General features: G+C 38.5%; 1 protein-coding gene across 5 annotated transcripts in view; it reads right to left on the reverse strand.

The window, feature by feature from the left end:
• Positions 1-16120, reverse strand: part of LOC101743084 (uncharacterized) — a 128752-nt gene that overhangs the window by 108447 nt on the left and 4185 nt on the right. The window lies entirely within an intron of this gene.

Raw genomic sequence — 16120 nt, forward strand, 5'->3', positions numbered from 1 at the left:
GACTGACCAATTTTTCTACATAATCGTTGAAATGCAATGCTGATTGAAACTTTTGGTTTTTTGAGAACTTCTCTTATGCTTATTTTATGTTTATATCGTTCATAAGATAATAGAAAATGTATAGCATAATACAATGTCATAAATAATAAGTATATTACGTTAGTCATAATAGGTATCTATGAAGTTGTTTTTACAATACTGGCCATTTGAATCGTATTATAATTTATGTAAAGCTGGCAATAAATTCTAAATTCAAATGAATGTTATTTTAATAATAAAGAAATCTACTTTCAAATTCAGTCGTTTGGTTATTGATTAGTGTTTTGTTTTCGCTGCATTTGTATGGTTTTTATCCACATGGACACGCTAAAAATACGAGTAAAGAATATACGAATTTTGTTGTGGTAGTAATAACGCACAAACGTCCCACAACATTAATGACGTGTACAGCGTGAATACTACAAACGAACGCACGGATCGTTATTGGTTCGAACGCTCTCGACATGGAAATTTTGATCAAATAAATTAACCTCGCAATCGCCCGAAAACTAAATTCAACAAAAACGAATTTAAGGCGACAGTGGAAGCTGACGAAACTCAATCAACTGCTGAGTTAGCAGCAGCTTTCAACGTATCATAACGTATCGTAGTATCAAGAGTTCCCTTTTGGCTGAGCCTTTGCTTGCCCACCTGTCCTGGTGAAGCTGGAAAGGCCTCCGGGTCGCCAGTAATCTTTCAATCATAAAAAAGTATCAAGAGAATATTGGTCCATTTGCGTCAATTGGTAAGGCTAAAAAACTTGATAAGTGGGTGCCGCACGAACTGAATGATCGCCAACGCGAGGAACGCGTTATGTCTTGAGTTGCTTAACAGACACAGAAAAAAAAATGGTAGTTGATTGAACCGCATTATCACTTGTGATGAAAAATGGATTCTTTTTGATGATCGTCATCATGTTAGTTAGACCTTAGCTCAGCACTCAAGCATTGTCCCAAATGAAAACTTATCCCTAAAAAGTCATGATCACTGGTTTGGTGGTCTAGTTTTGTCGGTATTATTCACAACGGCTTCTTACTACCACCAGAACTATTGCGTATGTGTACTGTGTGGACTGGGCACAATCACGGAGAAGCTCGCAAATCTCCGGCCAGTCTGGTTAATTCGCTCGTCCCTACTGCTCCTAGACGACAACGCTCTATCTCATATATTGCACATCAGACGGTATTTAAGCTACAATAAGTAGGGTTGGAAATTTTGCGCCATTTACCATACTCGCCAGAATTTGCACCGACAGACTTTAACTCTTTCCAAAGTTTGGAAAATTTCTTGGCAGGGCAAAAATTCGATTCCCAAGAGGCAATATGATTTTGAAGAGTTTGTTGGTTCCTGTACACCCGAATTTTACGGAAAGGACATTGAAAAATGACTAACGCTGCGTATCGATACAACGGGTGCATATTTTGACGGATAAAATAAAAATATATTTACAAAAATATATGACTTTAAATCTGTATACTAAATTGCAGATTCATAGAGAAAGATCGATATGTTAAATTATTATATAACTTATAATAATAAAATCATTGTCTAATCAATATCTGCCATGCAAATATCTGAAATATTAAGTGAAAATGTAGTCAGAACAAGGAAATCTACAAAATATTGGTTTGATAACAACGAATCATGTAAGACAGACAAAAAAGAAAAGGTATCTAAAACATAAATTATCAATCTGACAATACAAGGATCTTCATAGCTCTTAAAAAATTTAATCAGAAAAAAAGCGAAGTGAAATGAATTGTTATTAATTTGCATGTAGGTATTTATTGCGGATACTAAAATATGAATGTATTGAATTTTGATGTACACAAAAAAAAAGAGATAATGACAACTGTCTGGTCTCTTGAAGTAATTACGCCAAACTGGTTTGTCCCTTAAATTTTGCATTCATTTATGTTTTAAACAGTACCTTTCTTAAAATTCATGGAGTACACAATAAATTCATGTGGTCAAGCTGTATCTACTCTAAGCAACTTCAACGGTATCCTTTCGACATAGTTTCAAAAACCTCGGTTCAAAGGGTTACTACACTTCACTGAGCATTCTCGTCTAAGCGACAACAATATGTAAGGGGATTTAGCAGGTTAAAGGACACAGAGGGATGCCGCTCCTGACCTCTTAAGATAGTCTAAACGATCCATTACGAAACCCTCAAGTTCAGCAATAACCTTGGATATTTTAGCAAGAAATATGTCATAAATTTTGCAAGGCTAGGTACTACGTGAAATTGAATACTTTTTTTTTAGTGCTTAGATGGGTGGACGAGCTTACAGCCCACCTGGTGTTAAGTGGTTACTGGAGCCCATAGACATCTACAACGTAAATGCGCCACTCACCTTGAGATATAAGTTCTGAGGTCTCAAGTATAGTTAAAACGGCTGCCCCACCCTTCAAACCGAAACGCATTACTGCTTCAAGGCAGAAATAGGCAGGGTGGTGGTTGCTACCCGCGCGGACTCACAAGAAGTCCTACCATCAGTAAAAAATTGAATACGCGAAGACTGGTATTTTCTACGACTACGAAAGGAGTTCATTTCGGAGAATCGCGTAACTTAAAAGAATTTATCCCATTTTTATATTATTTAATGGCCTGGTAACGAGACCTTTAAGCCAATTTAAAATAACAGTTTGATGTGTTAAGCTATACAATACGTTGATTTCTATTCTGCTATTTGATGTTGGTTTTTGTTTAACTTAAGGTTTTCAACGCTATTGCCGTAGTTTTGATTGGTCGATGGTTAAATTCAGCCAATTAAAATCTGATTCCAAATTAGAAATAGGTTCTTTGATAATGTAATTTATCAAAGTAAGTTTATTCATTTGGGATGAGTAATTTAATAGGAAGTAAAAATGGCGGTGCTCTGAGATATATTGTGGAATGCACGGTCTGCTGGTGGCCCGGAGGCCTTTTTAGTTTCAAAGGAATGCCGCTCCTTCTTTTTAAGGAAGAAAAACAAGGGGAAAATAGACTGTGCTCTTCTTAACTAATGAATTTCGCACGATTTAAAACAAACAACTTAAGACACTTAGCGGCTGGACATGGTTTTCCGATTATATCAAATTAAAGGTTACGACATATTCTGGTTTAAGCAATGTTTGAAGAGTCTTCGGTGATCGGCAGCGGTTTAATTAGGTCTGTGATATCATGACAATGTGCGACGCACTTACCGTGAGGTGAGCACTCGTCTTTCTCCAATATATAATAACAAATCGATGTGATTCTTGACCTTTTAGGCACAGAATCCATAACAGGGTTAGGTTATTAATTCAGCTTTTGTGCTACAATAAAGTTTGCTCTAATAAGTTTTTATAACTGGGCCAAAATTATGCGAAGGTAACAATAAGACGATATCAGACTATAAATTTCAGCGTCCGTTACTTGTAGCAGACTACATTCCGGAACCTAATTTAAGAGGTAAAAATTCATTGATACTTAAAATCAAAACAGTGAAAAAAAAAGCGAAAAATCACTGCCTAACTTATTTCTTTAAATTTATTTTTAGTTTTGGAATTTCTTATTTGTTTCGGTTATAAAATCAAAGTTAATTTTATTAAGATAACTAATCTTTTATGGAGAACATTTTTTATATCATAAAACAAGAAACAATCTTGTTTCTTGCCTATGCGTAGGAGGCAATGGACTCTCAAACAAGATTCCGTACAATAAACACTCAATTTAACCATAAATTCCATTTACTTTAGTATTAATAATAAAATGCGAAAAACAAACTTACGGCTCTTTTTTTGTTTTCGTTGTGTTCTAAATATTGTTTTGAACAGTTCTCTAGAAACCGAAATCCGTATTGTAATCACAATAATACTACAAAGTAACGAAAGTATTCCAGCACGTACACAATAAGTTTTCTCACGACCGGCACACAACGATCTTGAATTAATAAACTAAAACAATATTTAATTCTATTTTAATACGTACACTAGACTTCGTAACTTGTTTTGTGTTTCGCGAAAGTTGTGTATGAAAGTCGCGGAGGTTAATCATACCATTGTCTTGTAACACGTGAGTTAGGAATGCCCGAGCCGGCGCAACCGAGCCGGTAGACGTGCGCGGAGTAATGTCAAAGCAACCAGCCAGCTGGTTCGAGACCGCTGCCACTCTAGCGGACAAATTCACAACTAACCGAGGTCTTAAGCGTAACCGTGTAGGTAACTTAGAAATTTAAAATTATAAATTTGAAAAAAAAAAAATAAATTTTTCCTTGACAAGTAAATTTAGTATTACTTGTTCGTATAAAGGCGTAAAAGTAGATTGAATTTCTGATGTTCATTTTATTATCAATTTTATTTATTAATACAATAGCGCATTAATCTTAATTCCTGTCACGAGGTAACTGGCGTAGAATAGTACCGTCCTGCCTGTTTCTGCCGTGAAGCAGTAATGCGTTCCGGTTTGAAGGGTGGAGCAGCCGTTGTAACTATACTGACATCTTAGAACATAAATCCCAAGGTGGGTGGCGCATTTGCGTTGTAGATGTCTATGGGCTCCAGTAACCGCTTAACACCAGGTGGGCTGTGAGCTTGTCCACCCATCTAAGCAATAAAAAAAAAGGACGACAAGCAACTGATCGCAATAATTGAGCAAGTCTATTGTTATCAAGAATTTCTATTGAGAAGACCGAAAGTCAATCATTTTTAATGAAAAATAATTTGTGGCAGTGTCCATGGCCTACGGGGTACTCTTTCGAGTTTGTGTTTATGGTACTATGATGGGATTCGAAATTTGCCTATCTGGCAAAGCAAGTATATCATTTTCACACTATAGCCAACATAACATATATTATATCCTAAGCTTTTTTTTTGGTATTTGTTAAGTTATAAATAATAAAAGTTATTTACTTTTGTTTATTGAGGTAACTTAAAAATAACAATTGTCTGGTTATGGTATTTCTGCTATGAAGTACGGCGTGATGGCGGCGCGTCGGCGCTGGGGTGGGAGGATATTGACTCGCGGTGCCGGCTCTGCGCATGTACTGAATCGTACGTACTGAATCATGTGTTTCTGTTTTTAAGCTGTTCAAACACACTCCTCCATGAAAATTATCGTTAATAAAAACGCCGACGAATTAATGCTCCTAAATCGACAGCGGCGTCTAAACGTGTCACGTCATTTTTTTTTTGTTAGTTAAGCGCAGCTAGCGTCGGTCGCTCGTAAACGACCTTGACCTCAAACTGAGAATCGCGTTTATATTTAGGCTGTAGATCAAGTGCTGCCCGTAATATAACGGAGTTTTTTTTTTCGCTAGATCTCTGCTCCTGTTTGTGGATGCCTAATGAATGAAACTACATAAAATATTAAATGCTTCATTAAATTTAATGAAAAAAAACATATTCACCGATTATTTACGGTTATCAAACAGTTACGTATTTCAGATGTTCGTAAAGTGCAGACAAGCGTTGAGCTGCAGACATCACTGTGTTGGACTCGAGCCAAAATTTCGGAGAATTCCAAAGAAAGTCACTTTTTCTCCGGTTTTCGTTTCGAGAACGACTGGAGAGAAAGAGAGGAAGTAATTACTTAGATTTATGGTATACCGATGAAAAACGAATGAGTGGCTGGATGGCGACTACAAAGCTTTTTCAGAATCGCAAAAATGGTTTTTCCGACGATCCATTCAAATTGATTTCTAAATTTTCATTCCAGACATGAATTCTGCGAAAAATGTATTATATGTAATTTGTTCATGTTAAAATTGGTCTGTTTCTGGAATTTTTTGATGTTAATTGGTCATAAGCCGAATAAAAAAAAAAAGAATCGGTCATTCGGTTGTGACGTGATTACACATCAATGTATTTTATTAGGAAGTGGATTAGCTATTTTTATGCAGTTTTTATTGAATTTTATTGGGAAGTGGATTAACTATGTTTTTTATTGTGTAAATGTTCTGTGTACACCCGATCGCCTAACCAACACAACGTCATACCAGCATTCCACCTTGAGACATGCAGCCGAACTTTGAATTGTATTGTGTAAGGTTGCAAGCAAATGGCTATTCCACGGCAGAAATAGGCAGGATGTTTGTACTTGCCCGTGTAGGCTTACATGTGCTGTAGCCAGTAATTACGCAAATTATCAAATATTAAGGGTTAATTTTATAATAAAACTGTACTATCCATATTATTATTGCAGTCATGCCGGCGTGTTAAGCACGTGTTTAGCACGTGTTTGCTTCGAACAAAATTTAATATTTTTTTTCATACCTGTTCTAGTAACCTCGAGGGGTTATTCTAGATTCACCGAACTAGTAGGTGAGCTCACGGGGCTCAAACCGGGAGTGTTGCTTACACTGGCCCTAGCAAGAGCAGTGCTTCGAAGAATCTACCACCGGATCGGAAACGCGACCACTGAGAAGATCCGGCGAGAAACTCAGTGGGCTTGTGGGCCGTAAATTGTATGAGGCATATACCCTACGGTATTTGTACAACCTCAATGTCGCATAGCTTGATACGAGTCCATAGGGACGTTTTATTCTTAACACCACTGCTACTTAAAAATGGCAACTTTCGCAAGCTGTAAACTCTAAGAACTCATAATATATCAACTATGTACATATTTCAGAGAAGCAGGTGATGGCTTACACGATAGCATAAAGATCCGCTTTTTTTACAGCCACACAATATAACGCAAAAATTTATATTCGCGTGGAGTTAACACAAAAAACACCTGTTCCGACAGCTTGCAACTTGATCTCGCTATACCTAGTCAGGTCATAAGTATTGTCACACAGTAAAAACTTTTCTTTTAGAATGCTGGCCACAAAAAAGTTTATTGAATTCGAATTTCGAATTGTTCATGAAAAAAAATATGTATACTTTTAGAATTTTACTCATTTTTAAATATGGAGTGGACGCTTAAAGAAGACCGTGTTGTAGTTATTGCGCTGCATCGTTGCGGTTACGCGCCAATTCAAATTTTTAACATACTGAAAATTTTGAATATAACCAAAAGATTCGTTTATCGTACCATGAAACGATACAATGAAGACTTTAGTGTAGATGACAGGTCAAGAAGTGGTCGCCCTCGGTCTGTTAGGACTCCAGCAGTGATAAAAGCTGTGAAGGCGCGAATTCAAAGAAATCCCAAACGTAAGCAGAAACTGTTGGCCCTTCAGATAGGGTTAAGCAGAACCACGGTGAAAAGGGTGTTAAATGAAGACTTAGGGCTTCGGGCATATCGAAGAAAAACAGGACATCGTTTGAATGCTCGTCTAATGGACCTGAGACTGAAGAGATGCCGCGCTTTGTTGAAGCGGTACGCGGGAAAAAAATATCGGGAAATTCTTTTTTCGGATGAAAAATTTTTTACCGTAGAAGAGAGCTACAACAAACAAAATGATAAGGTGTACGCACACAGTAGTGAAGAAGCGAGCAACCGTATTCCGCTTGTCCAACGAGGTCATTTTCCATCCTCGCTCATGGTATGGTTGGGAGTTTCTTATTGGGGCTTAACAGAGGTACATTTTTGTGAGAAAGGTGTAAAAACGAATGCAGTTGTGTATCAGCTAGCTCCAGCCGCTTGCACCAGCCGCTAGCTCTAGCCGCTTGCACCAGCCGCTAGCTCCAGCCGCTTGCACCAGCCGCTAGCTCCGGCAACAAGACCCCAGCCGCTAGTGCCAGCATTTAGTACCAGCTGCTAGCTCCAGCCACTTGCACCAACCGCTAACACCAGCTGCAAGGTCCAGCAACTTGCACCAGCCGCTAGCTCCTGCAACTAGCACCAGCCACTAGCTCCAGCCGCTAGCTTCAGCCGCTTAAACCAGCCACTTGCCCCAGCCGCTTGCACCAGCCACTTGCCCCAACCGCTAGCATCAGCCGCTAGCTCCAGCAACAAGCCCCAGCCGCTGGTTCCAGCATTTAGTACCAGCCGCTAGCTCGAGCCGCTTGCACCAGCCGCTAGTCCCAGCCGCTAGCCCCAGCCACTAGCCCCAGCCGCTAGCCCCAGCCGCTTGCACCAGCCGCTAGGTCCAGCCGCTTGCACCAGCCGCTTGCACCAGCCGCTTGCACCAGCCGCTTGCACCAGCCGCTAGCTCCAGCCGCTAGCTCCAGCCGCTTGCACCAGCCGCTAGCTCCAGCCGCTTGCACCAGCCGCTAGCGCCAGTCGCTAGCTCCAGCCGCTTGCACCAGCCGCTAGGTCCAGCCACTTGCACCAGCCGCTAGCCCCAGCCGCTTGCACCAGCCGCTTGCACCAGCCGCTAGCCCCAGCCGCTTGCACCAGCCGCTAGCTCCAGCCGCTTGCACCAGCCGCTTGCACCAGCCGCTAGCTCCAGCCGCTTGCTCCAGCCGCAAGCTCCAGCAACTTGCACCAGCCGCTAGCTCCAGCCGCTAGTTCCAGCAACTAGCATCAGCCGCTAGCTCCAGCAACTAGCACCAGCCGCTAGCTCTAGCAACAAGCCCCAGCCGCTATTTCCAGCCGCTAGTTCCAGCATTTAGTACCAGCCGCTTGCACCAGCCGCTAGCTCCAGCCGCTTGCACCAGCCGCTAGCTCCAGCCGCTTGCACCAACCGCTAGCTCCAGCAACTTGCACCAGCCGCTAGCTCCGGCAACAAGACCCAGCCGCTAGTGCCAGCATTTAGTACTTTTTTTTTCCAACGCAGAGTGTCAAAGTTGACTGACATAAATTTTATAAACCATAGTTTAAGCAACTCGTCAACTCGTCAAAAATTAATTTATTTTACTTAGTTAACAATTATTATTACTTTCATTTGTGGTTACGATTTATTAATCGTAACCACAAATGAAATATAACTCAAATAACAGTGCTATTGCACTGTTATTATCTCACATTATTAAAAAAATCACTGTAAAATTGTGAAAATTGCGATCACAGTACCTAAAAATGCGACAAAGGGTATGGTTGGGAGTTTCTTATTGGGGCTTAACAGAGGTACATTTTTGTGAGAAAGGTGTAAAAACGAATGCAGTTGTGTATCAAAATACAGTCCTGTGGGACCTGTTTCTCATACCATGTTCAATAACAGGCACTGGGTATTCCAACAAGATTCGGCGCCAGCTCATAGAGCGAAGAGCACACAAGACTGGCTGGCGGCGCGTGAAATCGACTTCATCCGGCACGAAGACTGGCAGTCCAGATTTGAATCCGTTAGATTACAAGATATGGCAACACTTGGAGGAAAAGGCGTGCTCAAAGCCTCATCCCAATTTGGAGTCACTCAAGACATCCTTGATTAAGGCAGCCGCCGATATTGACATGGACCTCGTTCGTGCTGCGATAGACGACTGGCCGCGCAGATTGAAGGCCTGTATTCCAAATCGCGGAGGTCATTTTGAATAAACTTTAGTGTCATAAGAATCTTTGTTTTGTTAAGTTCATTTTGGTATATGAATGGTTACATAATGAATAAACTTGTTTCAATTATTTTACATTAAACATGTGACAGAATTTATGACCTGACTAGGTATATTATTATATCTATTGATAGATAATTTATTTTTAAAATTGGATTTAAATAACCACGACCTTCTCAGATCATTTTAATTGTTTTGTAGAAATCTGTGGATGCAGAACTGTATCTGGTGATTTTGTCTTATAGAACGTAATTTTCGACCAATGAGATGCCATTTTGTGGCATTTAGAGCATTTAGGACTCAATGATGATCGTGATGCTCGCTTCGAGGTAACATATTGCCTCTCAACGTTTAATATACCCTCATAAGTCTGAAATAAAATTATGTAGCTTAAATAAAACCTTTTTCTGTTTGGGTTAAAGTTGCCGCTTTGATTATAAGAATTTTCGTTGCGTTAAATATATAGGGTTTGTGATGATTTGGTAATTTGTGCCATACGAAACTGTGCACAAAACAAATTTACAATGCATTTTAGGTGATTATATTTGTCACGTATGCAGGTACGTTTCAAATTACAAGATAGAACAGGTAATATGGCGAGGCAGAAATGTGTTATGAATATGACTTAAACTTTTAATCTACTTAATTTTGCTGAATCAATGTCTATAAGTTTGTCGTTCAATCATTAGAAATGTTTCGAATGACTTCTAAATATTCGGTTTTATGTATGTACTTGTTTTTTTTCAGATATCTTACTAAATTTCATGAGGGATTGCGACTGCGAACACGGAGTGTTTTGATTTTACAACCCCACGAAAAGCACAGCGGTGCTCTTCAAAAGGGGTCGCCCTCCGAACACCACGCTGAGCATCCCTGTCCCGACTAGGCGCGTCGACACCTCCGCCTCCTCCATTCGCCCAATCACGATGTTCAACCAGCCCATACCGTGGGCCCCGAAGGTCAAATATTTAGGCGTCACCCTCGACAGTAGGATGACATTCCGCCCTCACATCAAGACGGTACGCGACCGTGCCGCCTTCATTCCAGGACGTCTCTACCCGATGATATGCAGGCGAAGTAAAATGTCCCTTAGAAATAAGGTGACACTCTACAAAACTTGCATACGCCCCGTCATGACATATGCAAGTGTAGTGTTCGCTCACGCGGCCTGCACTCACCTAAAATCATTTCAAATTATCCAATCCCGTTTTTGCAGGATAGCCGTCGGAGCCCCGTGGTTCGTCAGGAACGTCGACCTCCATGACGACCTGGACTTAGAGTCCATCAGTAAGTATCTACAGTCGGCGTCGATGCAGCAGTCGATGTAGGCAGCGGCTTGGCTCTGCCCCTGGCACTGCTGACGTCCATGAGCGACGGTGACCACTTACCATCAGGTGGGCCGTATGCTCGTCTGCCTACAAAGGCAATAAAAAAAAAAAAAAAAAAAAAAAAAAAAAAAAAAAAAAAAAAAAAAAAAAAAAAAAAAAAAAAAAAAAAAAAAAAAAAAAAAAATGCGGCACGACACGAGAACCCTCTCATCGTGGCCGCCGGTAACTACATTCCCGATCCTGCGGACAGAATGGAAAGCAGTCGACGTCGCCCAAAACACGTCATCTCGGATCCTCCCGATCCACTAACGGTGCTTTTAGGTACTTCAAGCACCGGTCACCGTTCTCGTCGAACCCGTCGCTTGCGACGAAGGGCTCGACGAGTAAATTAACTCTCAGACACAGCCCACTGAGTTTCTCGCCGGATCTTCTCAGTGGGTCGCGTTTCCGATCCAGTGGTAGATTCTGCGAAGTACGGCTCTTGCTAGGGTTCGTGTTAGCATCGTCGTCAGGTTTGAGCCCCGTGAGCTCACCTACTAGCCACGGTTACGCTGAAATAGCCTCCCAAGGCTATCAGCTTAGGAAGGAAAAAAAAATTGATTTTACAACAAAAATACTTCAAGCTCACTGTTGGCTGTTAATTTGGCAATCAAATTTGGAATTTAATACAATTGAATACAATTTCAAATTTAATTGCAAACAGCCAGTTAGTACTAGAAAATAAACCTGGATAAATTCCACGCAAAATAGCGATATTTTTTTTTGTACAGATGTGTAATCGAGTTGTTTCTTAAATAACCACTAGCAAGCAGTTATGCAGCTCGTAACCATCGTAAGATGAACTCCAGCACCCATCTCGAGACTTTAAATCGAAGTTTCAATTGATTTGGAAAACCTTTGTCTTACTATTCAAATCGGAACGCATGATTTGTTTCGCGGCAGAAATAGATATGACGGTGGTGCGATGGTACTGACCTCTGATGAAACGAGCCAAAAATGTTCAACGGGTTTGTTCTATGACAATATGTTACATCGTAGATTGTTTAATTTTTCTATTTATTTTTAAAGAGTTAACAAGTCAGTATCATTTTGCTATTTTTTACTATTTTATTATAAACAAAAAGTTATGAAATCAGAGCCAGTCAAACAACATCACTATGTAATGTCACAAAAATCCACGAGAGTGCGTTGTATAGCCTGAGAACCTATAGAGGTTCAAGTTGAAGTTCGCATTTTCTAACTTGAGTTGAAATTAGTTTAATGCTTGATTTATAGATGGCGCTCTATAATGTTAGTCAGATTTATTCGAAATGTAACATGGTATGGTTGTATTAGCGAAAATTTTAATTAAATTTTGCTTTGAGGTAGTACAGTGACTCCGACTTCAATCCAATTGAGGTATCGAATTTGTATTTTCAGTCTGGATGACAAAAGTATTCAGATTGTAGTGGCACTGTCTATGGCAGTTGTCCAGTATCACTTAACTTTTTTTACTTAAACTTAACTTACAGCGTAACCTATGAGCGTAACCTTAACTAGTAGGTTAGCTCACGGAGCTCAAACCTGACGTCGTTGCTAGCACGAACCCTAGCAAGAGCCGTGGTTCGCAAAATCTACCACCGGGTCGGAAACGCGACCCACTGAGAAGATCCGCCGAGAAACTCAGTGGGCTGTGTTTGTGGGCTAATTTACTCGCCGAGCCCTTCATCGCAAGCGACGGGTCCAACGAGAACGATGACCGGTGCTTGAGGTACCTAAAAGTACCGTTAGTGGATCGGGAGGATCCGAAATGACGTGTTTTGGGCGACGTCGACTGCTTTCCATTCTGTCCGAAGGATCGGGAATGTAGTTACCGGCGGCCATGATGAGAGGGTTCTCGAGTCGTCGTGACGCTTTGTCGAAAGGTGCTAGGCTTAGGTTATATACCCCTCTCTAAGGCGCAAGGAATAACATTGTAAATCAAATTTTAGTTAATTATGATTTACAATGTTACAATTATGCCTTAGATGTGACAATGTAGTCTCTAAGTTAATAGCTAATAACGAGAAACTACTTTTTTATCCATCATTTGGTTCAGATGTGTTTTTAATGCTGTCAGTTACGGACGACCTACATAATGGTAATTCGTTATTATTTGAAGAGGCACTTGTAAATTTTTACGAACACTGCTGCGGGGACTTCATTTTGATGCTTGAGACTACAGGGAAGAAAATACCTCTGGATGTATAGCGCAATTATGTGTGTTAACGGATGTATCTGGTATGATTTAATATAGCATTATGTATACAATTATACCAAACTACGAACTGGGTCACGGGTTGCTCATGCCGTGTGCGTCTCTTCTTATATTATTTGGTAAGAGAAATAGACCGTTTGGTAGTTTCAATTCACAATGGATTAAAAAGGTCGTACAACCGTGGGGTTCTTTAACATGATCTAGGGTGAGACGTGGTGGTCTCTCTTTTCTTCTCTCTCATGGTATTTTCCATGGTGAATGCTGTGAGGATTTATGTTATGATCTAGTTATCTTCTTTTGATATCCCACCACAGACGATTGCAGCATAGCTCATCTTTATCGCCTGGAACCGCGATTATCCAAATTGCATTTTCAGATAAACATTTTTTTCTACGTCTTTTATGATCTGAAATTGATTCCTTTATGCGGCTTTTCTAGAGCGTATGAAATAGTTCTCAGCGATAAGTGGTGGACAACATTTTGAATTCATATAAATAATTATCAATATTGTCGTCCATAATTATTATAAAATATTTTTCGTGTATCTCAGGAATGTGGACAAGATAGGACTATTATAACAAATTACATTATTATTTTAGCAACGTTTCGGTCTTTTATTAGACCTTCATCAGGCATCTGAAAATTACACATAATTGATAACCTACAATACAAAAAACAACAATTGTCCAAACTACCATATTTACCATAATATGAATTTAAATAATCTCTATCATACACTGCACAATTGTCTCAGACATCAGAGACTAATACAAATCTACAAAGCCACTAAATTATTTAATTACTATTTTTTGATTCCGGAAACAAAGCCAACACGACACATAAAATTGCTAATTGCGTGACAAAGGTTAGCCCACTATTGAAACTTCAGTACATAGACTATACTTTACAATATTTTATACTAGCGCAAACCTCGCTAAGTATCAAATTCAAATATATCTGAAATGAAGGTTATTTTTTTCTATTAGATTTATACTCTTTTAATATATCATTATATAAAATACTTAAATTGTTAGTGTCTGTTCGTTTGTTCACAGTATCATTAGTTTTTATAAAGATCATTTCACTAACATTACGTTTCCACCAATTCATTTCTTTATCCAAGATTTCTATCTTATCAAACTTAAAATTATGATGTTGGTCAAAGTGGTGGGTTGCTAATGCTGTTTTATTCTCTTTTAATATATTAATATTTTTACAATCATAAATGTGTTGTTTTACTCTATTACTCAAATACTGCCTAGTTTGTCCAACATAGCATAAGTCACACGAACAAGGTATTTTATACACTATTCCAGTTTGTTGTTGTTTATTTACTGGATCTTTTAACTTAGAATAGATTGAATTAACTCTCAAGATGTTATAAAATGCTAATCTTACATGAGTTCCTATAAAAACTCTGTTTAATTTATGTGATAATTCTGCTATATAAGGAAACCGACAATATCTAATGTTATTATTATTTGAGTTGACCAAACTCCTTGGTTTATTATTTAAGTTCTCTTTAAATTTATTTATAACACTGTCTACTAATGGTATTTCATAATTATTATTCAACAATATGTTACGAATCTTACTAAAATTAATTTCATAAAAATCACTACTACTTAACTTTGTCATTCTATCAAGTAAACCTTTTATCATACCTATCTTCTGAGACCGAGGATGATTTGAATTCCAATTTAATAGCCGACCTGAACTAATGGGTTTGACAATCCAATCAGTTATCAATTTATCATTTGATCTTTTGACTAACACATCTAGAAAAGATAAACTATCATCCTTTTCTACTTCCATGGTAAATTGTATATTATTGTCAAAGCTATTAAATAACTCTAAGATATTATTTACTTCCGACTCCGGTATGGCTGCGATAGTATCATCCACGTATAACTTTAAGAAGTGAATTTCAAACGGTAGAATCTTCAATATCTGATCGATGACATAGTTCATAACAATGTTAGCTATGACTGGACTTGCAGGGTTTCCCATACTGCTGCCTTCCGTTTGTGCATAGAACTCTCCTTGATATACAAAGTAACTTGAATCATAACAAAACGTAATGAGGTCAACTAACACACTCTTAGGAATTTTTACTAAATGCTTCATGTTATCCCAAGTTTCCTCAATTACTTTAAGAATCAAGTCACGACGTACATTCGTGAACAATGACACTACATCCAATGAAATCAGTACATAATTCTTCGGTAAGCTAACCTTTCTACTAAATGTCACGAAGTCAAATGAATTTTTTACATTATATTGAAACTTCTCAATTACTGGAGTCAGTATTTCATGTAGGAACCGTGCCAGGCTGTAACTCGGGGAATTAACACAACTGACCACTGGACGCAAACAACAAGTCTCCTTATGTGTTTTCCTCAAACCATAAATCCTGGGTGCAACAGTATACTTTGCTTTCAGATGTTTACCTTGTTGTTCCTCAACAATTTTTGCTACTATTAACTTGTTCACTAAACTGTTTGCAACTTTTTGCCATTTATTTGTAGGATCCTTTTTCAGTAATTTATATGTCACCTTGTCATTCAACATCTTTCTCATTTCAGTGTCATACTCAGTTTTTAACATTATCACTGTTGTGTTCCCTTTATCCGCTCTTGCAACTATTAAGTCCGGTCTCTCTTTTAGAAATTTTCGAGTAATATATAAATTTTTTATTAATACTGTATGATTTAGTCTATCATTTCTTTTTTTTGTTTTTGTTTTTTTGTAATAGTTAGAAATTACATTAATCGCTTTAGATCTCAAATTATTCTTAATAATATCTTTTCCTTCATCGTTACAATCATCCAACTGTACAGCTTCAATTCCAAATTCTAAATCCTTAATCACAGTTGGTATCACCTTCCACTTTTCTTTTATTTCTATACCAAACTTAGGTTCTAAGTTCAATATCATTTCTACTTCAGTTGGTAGCTGTACATCTGTATAATTGTAAATATGTTTACTCTTGCTTGATAATGTATGACGGTTTATTTTTTGTTTAATTAATATATCAAATTTTTTAATGTTGGTATTTTTTATCTTATTAAAATTATATTCATATCTTTTGTTGATCATTACCACACATCTTCTAAATAACTGTTCTGAGACCAAACCTTTAACTTTATCCTCCATGTCTACTATCCGTTTATTT

This window comes from Bombyx mori, chromosome 12 (genome assembly GCF_030269925.1).
Source record: "Bombyx mori chromosome 12, ASM3026992v2".
Taxonomy (NCBI): Eukaryota; Metazoa; Arthropoda; class Insecta; order Lepidoptera; family Bombycidae; genus Bombyx; species Bombyx mori.